This window comes from Pseudopipra pipra, chromosome 1, assembly GCF_036250125.1.
Source record: "Pseudopipra pipra isolate bDixPip1 chromosome 1, bDixPip1.hap1, whole genome shotgun sequence".
In the NCBI taxonomy this organism is placed as follows: domain Eukaryota; kingdom Metazoa; phylum Chordata; class Aves; order Passeriformes; family Pipridae; genus Pseudopipra; species Pseudopipra pipra.
Genome location: NC_087549.1, coordinates 145,711,755 through 145,718,156, shown reverse-complemented (window position 1 = coordinate 145,718,156; position 6,402 = coordinate 145,711,755). Strand labels below are relative to the sequence as shown.

The window sequence follows — 6,402 nt, the reverse complement described above, 5'->3', positions numbered from 1 at the left end:
CAGATATGTCATCCTATAGGGAGTGAATGCCACTTCCTGAAGGAATCCTCTGCACCTGACTGAAGCAACAAAACACATCAGCACCTTGCAGGGTCCCTTAGTGACAGCAGTTGGGCAAACTTCAGTGGGTTTTTATCTATGGGGAGATAAGCTATTATTCCACTAACCAGGACAGAATGCTTCTGATCTCCCCAGTAAGTGCAGAAAAAGAAGCCCTCATAACCGTCTTTAAATATTAATTGATGCCTTGCTGCTACCAGAAAGGCACTTTCCTCTATTACCTAAGGCAATAAAATAGACAGCCATCAAGTCCTAGCTCAAGCCTTCCTTTTCTTGCAGTTCAGCCTTCGGCTCTAAGCAATGACTCATTGCCTCCCATAAAACTGAACAGGCAGAAAAAGACCAGGCAATCCACTCGCAAACAGGAAAACACCAAATCAACTACAGCACACCCACACCTCCAGCATGCAACAGCCTCACCCAAACAAGTTGTTGCACTAATTCAAACTCTTGCTTGTGGTCACCATTCGGCTTACATGGCTCTGGTTTCAGAGGTGGCATGAGGAATGTCTGGGAAAGCCTTTGGCCAAAATGTGCCTGTGATAAATGTAAAGAAGAGTCCCAAAGTGACTCGTAGACCTTGGTATCAGAATGTAAGCAGTGAAATGGAGAAGAAACCAGTTTAAACTTCATATAAAGAAAGGGTCTTTGCCTTTCTGGCATGGTCAGCTGGGAAAGTCCCAAGACAGACCTAACTGTGATAATGATTTTCAGGGGAGCAAAGAAAGAGAAGTCTTTGAGTAGAGAGTTAAAAAAAGGGTGAGACCAGAATCAAAAAAGCTCTGTGTCCACAGAGCTTGGGGGGCATCACAGGTGTGGGGGAAATTGTTCCCACCAGCGTGGGAGATGACTCTGGGTGGGCAGGAGAGGCCTTGCACAAATGGTAACTTAATGTCTGAGAAGTGGGAGCTTATGAAAGCAGTGAGGAATGACAGAAGCGTGGAGGTGCTTGACTACAGGGTGAATTCTGCCTTCTTGGAGGCTCAAGTCTCAGCCCTCTGCCATGAGTGCCAAAAAGGGCTTACGAAAACCAGATGGGAGCACAGGCATACATTTTGCTGCCTTGACATACTCTGTGTGGGATAAGTGAGCTCTGTTGGGACCATTCATTAGCCCAGCAACAATTAGAGTTCAGTGTTAGGTTTCTCACCAAGATTAAAGTGTCCTGGACCTCAACATAACACTTGTACACATGACACCTTTGTTGTATTTCTTACCTTTTGAAAACTTGAGTTTTCCACCATTACATTACTTAAGTTAATTTTGGATGTCATTTCAATTTGTGAAAATGGTAAAATAACATCAGTAGAAATCCTAATAATCCTCTTAATATGATTGAAGTGTTTGTCACGGATTCCATCATGCTCTTCTGGAATGTGTTCAGTATTCCAGGGTTTAATTATGCATTATTTTTTATTATGTTCTGAACATTTTTTTTGTGTTTCTTCTGTTTCTTTCTTGTGTGCTTCAAAGAGATTCTTTCTCTGTCTCTCTCCCATGCCTTCAATGTTTTTTCCTTTCAATAGGTATATTGAGGGAACAGCGGAGCCTTCTTAATATTTTCAGCACTATGAAGAGAAAGGAGTAATTGCAAGGAAAGAATAGCTCAAGCTGTGCAGGCGTGGACTGCAGCATACTGAGTTTTAATAAAACCTCAGGAGAGTTACCCAGCTATTAAATACTAGCAAATATCTATTGCTGACTGATTTTTTTTCAGAACTTTGCTACATACTCAAATTTTGGAAGATTTACTTAGAAATGAAGCCAGGATAACCCTCCAAACCACAAAAGCCCCCTAATTTCTCAGTGGAATGATTGTTTTAATGTGCAGTTGTTGCATATGCACCCTCACACTCCCACTTCCCACCCTCCCACACTTGTCAGTTTTTGAGAGGCATTTGGACAATGCCCTTAGCAATGGGCTTTTACTTGTGATCAGCCCTGAAGTGCTCAGGGAGTTTGCCTGGATGATCACTGTAGGTCTGTTCTAATTGAGTCTATTCTATTTTATACAACATTGTAGGCAAGTTCAAACAGAGTGTTAAATGGAAAATGCTGATCAACAGTAATCAACTCTGACTACATTAATTTCTGCCAGAATAGCTATATAGAAAACATGTTTTGTAATGCTACTTTAGCCTTATCATCATGACATTGACAGGCTTTTAGCAAGCAAAGCTGTTCATTTGCAGTATTTCTGCACTTTTAATTAAACAGTTAATAATTACAGTTCTGTATGACACAGAAAGTGCTTGAGCCACTCCTTAGAGAGTTACAAAATAATATCAAGTGAGTTTTGAATACTTCCTATGTACTCCTGTTTCATTTGAAATTGGTGAGCTACAGAGAATTGGAAATAGTAAGTACCTTTCTGAGGAACAATTAAATGAAACAAAGAAACTGCACTCTAGATGTTAAGGGCTTCACAGTCATGCATACATTTATTCCATAAATGCTTGAATATGCTTAGTGCCTTTTGAAGCTGCAGTGGTGAAAGCAGATTAGAGGGCAGTTCAAAACTGGAGGAAAATATTTTTGTATTGACTCTGGAAAACCAACACCCCTGAAGGCTTCAGGAAAACATTCATCTTCCCATTTCAAGGGTACTGCACAGAGCACTCTCTCTGGGTTTGCTCTCCTTTAGTTTGATCTCTAGCTGATATTTCAAACCATTTTTACTGAACCTGTGCAGTGCCAAAGAACTCATTGAGGTTGCCAAGCACACGATACTTTTAGTCAGAAAAAAACTCAAGATTAATATTTCTATTCTTTACAAACAAAGAATAATAACCTTTCTAATTTTATTTAAAAATTCCCAGAGAACACTACAGTAGATATATGATTATATAATTAATTTAGCATAATTATTTAGCCATTTTTGAATTCTATATTTTAATTAATTTTTAATAAACCTAATTAATTAACATAATCACCCCTCTCATTTTTTTAATTGTAATTAAATTTCATGAAATTTTTCCATAGAGGTAGGTTATGCTACTTCCCAGAAATTCCATATTCATTTATTTTGGGAAGCGAAAATGCTTTTTAACCTATGGTTAAGTCTACAAAAGAATGGCCTTAAATGTCCGACTTCAGTCACATTCTTATGGCATAATCATATATTTCTAACTTATCACTGTCAGTCTGGGTAACGTTGCTCTAGTAATCAACTTCTTTATCCTTTCCACCTCTACATTAACCCTGAATACTTGTGCCTTGTGGATGGGTTTGTTTATTTTTAAGCTGATAGAATGTGTGTAAATATAGACAGAAGAATGAAAAAACCTGTTTTCACTGTCGTGGCAGAACACAGATGTGACGAATCAGAAATGGTGCTGGATTCGTGAGCACAAAGGAGCAGCTCAGCTTCAGGGGCCAACTAGCAGGACTTTAAGCACTTTCTCTCACTACCTGCTCCTGTCCTGTGCCCTGGAATGAGAGTGCAGTCAGGGATGGAAGAAGGGGAGAATGCAGAGGAGCAGGACTGTGTGCACACAGTGTCATTGCGAAGTGGGTTTTTCCTGTGAAATCCAGCACTGTGGCTGCTTTTCGTGTCCACATGGCAAGTCAAGGCTTCAGTCTTTGTCACTGGCCCAGTAATATCAAAAAGCTCAAGTGGTGGACTCTAGTTTTGAGTGAACTGATGATTTTTATGAAATACTACAAATCATTTTAAAGCCCTTTCTGGTGTTCAAGAATGCATCAAGCTATTTGTCCATACACAACCAGTGTTTTGTTTTGTTCCCTTGGTGAAGGATTTTATGAAGACATATGCTGTCTGGCCCTAAAATTTTGCTCACGCAGCCTGTCAGAAATCAAAAAGAATGGCTGTAGGAAGAAGACAAGATGGCAAAAGGGGAATTAAATAGATACCTTGAAATAATATGAGAAAGTTTTTTTGCCAGACTGATTTGCACAACTTCAAGCTGAAGTTTCCTTCTGAGAAGAAAAAAAAAAACAACACAACAAAACTGATTTGCTGAATTGCTGACTGCTAGAGGTCATTGGTTGCTGTTTCATTAGTTGCATACTATGTCTTGTCTGACATTTAGTATGCAGTATAAAACATTTTCAGATGCTCTGAAATATTAATGTGGAATATATCAAGAAGCATCTGCAAAATCTCAGAGTTGCATTGCAATACTGTAGAAGCAGTCAATGCAGCACAATGAACATTACTGTCTTGTGTAAGTTCACAGCTACAAGATGTTTCCATAGACTCAAAGAGGGTCAATTTAGATTAGATATTAGGAAGAAATTCTGTGCTATGAGGATGGTGAGGTTCTGTGCTATGAGGTTGCCCAGTGAAGCTGTGGATGCCCCATCCCAGGGAGTGTTCAAAGCCAGGCTGGATGGAGCTTTGAGCAACCTGGTCTACTTGAAGGTGTCCCTGTCCATGGCAGAGGGGTTGGAACTATATGATCTCTAAGGTCACTTTCAACCCAAACCATTCTATAATTCAACTACTTTTCTGCAGTCATTATGTTTCAGCTGCAACGTGGGATCAGGAATAGTCCAACAATAGTTTGAAAACATTTTAGCTAATTGAGAATTATGTTCAACTGTAACTAATGTTAGCACTAGATGACTCTTTCCACATGAGCTATTTATTAACTAGAAAATATGTTATTGAATAACCCTAACCCACTTATAATTGCAAATTAAATTCAGAGAAAGTTGTCAAATAAAATTATTACTTGTTATACACATAACTTATTTTCTACTTATTTTAGAGATAACCTGATCAAAACAGTGAAAGAGAAATCATCAGGTAGAATTTAAAAATACTGGAATAAGTTTTATCCTTTGATACAACATTTAGGCTTTTAACCAAGGAATTGGAGAACATACATCTTATTTCCCTTTCTCCTTAAGAACTCTTTATTCACTTCTCCCACTTTCCAAGCATCTCACTCCCCTGTTGATAGTGTACCACTAAGTGTAATACTACACTTATTACAGATATGAGGTCACCGAAGCACAACTGCACACAGGAAGGGATAACAGCCACCCTACGAAGTCAGTCTGTCTCAGTCACAATATTGATGTTTTATACTTCATGCAGAGTAGGGCAGGAACATAGTGGTGAATGTGGGAACCTTTTAAAAAGAGCAGAGGATTCAACCTTAGAGCTCTAACCAAATGCTGTGACCTAACTGCAGTTTTACAGAGTCTATTGTCACACTTATCTTTTCATTACATCACAGCTGAGGCTGATGACTGATATTCAGATGAAACAATTTGTTGATGGACAGATGAAAACATTTAATTTAATTTTTTTTATGTTAAAGAAAGAAAAAACATAACTTTTTTGTCTTTTTTCCCCCCACACTGATTTTCAGTTTTAGGAGATCTACCAAAAATTATTCTTTTCACTGTGAACATTTATTTAATTGGTGTCGTCTCTGACATACAAGAGTAGGGGAGGTGATCATGAAGAGAGCTGCTTTCAGGAATGAGCAATTGCCTTTAGTCCAAGAACAGAGAAATAGTCATAAGGAAGACTGAGACTGCAGCTTAAATTATCTAAGGAAGTTAGCAGGAAAAAGTGAGAGTATGCTGTAATTTCTGGCTTGTGTCTCCAGTGCTCTAATCCATATACTTTTCACCAGAGTTCTTATTCCTTTGTCAGTAAAATAACTGCAAAAGGATTTTGTCAAGCAGATTAACAACATTACTAATTAACATAATTTGTATTATATTTGTATTACCACAGCTCCCATCAGAACAAGATCGTCTTATCATCCTAACTGTACAAACAAATGTTTCTGATCTGTAGAGCTAGCAGCCTGGGCTCAGATAGAATAAACAAATAAGATAAATGGAAAGACTGGAGAAGAGAACAGGAGGGAAAAAGCGATAAGAACACTTAGTTGCATAGACCATGTACATGCCTAATTTCAGCTCTATTTATAAACTAGAACTAAACATGAGATATTAATGAGGTTAGTAATCCCTGCTGGCCAGCTTCATGGCTGTCAAAGGAAGGACAATTTGTCATTAAGGAGAATATTCCTGCACCCCACTGTGTTGCTGAGTGGTATTTTATAAATGCCATGAGATTTATATAGTTGCTTAATTCTGCTTTAAGAAGGCCTTACCCCCTTAAGTCAGCTATGCAAGGATAAAAGTCGTACCTCTTATGGCTGCATAATCTCTTTCATCTCCTTTAACACTTAGAAAAAATAAGGAAGTCCTTTCCCACTCCACACTCTACATGGAGACCATTTGACATATTGGGATAGAAAGTACACTTGCAACACAAATAAGTTAAATGTTTTCTTATTTTTACTGACAGGACTTTTCATAATTTCTGTTTTAGTAGTAATAAAACCTGTTATA

The 6,402-nt window shown here is 38.2% G+C and overlaps 1 long non-coding RNA gene across 1 annotated transcript; it reads right to left on the bottom strand.

The window, feature by feature from the left end:
* Positions 1 to 1,454: 1,454 nt before the first annotated feature.
* LOC135421459 (uncharacterized) lies at positions 1,455 to 4,055 on the bottom strand. The gene is made up of 2 exons (XR_010434023.1): positions 3,346 to 4,055; positions 1,455 to 1,628 (listed from the first exon to the last, which is right to left on the bottom strand). It is a non-coding gene; the product is annotated as an uncharacterized LOC135421459 (long non-coding RNA).
* Between the last annotated feature and the right edge of the window lie 2,347 nt (positions 4,056 to 6,402).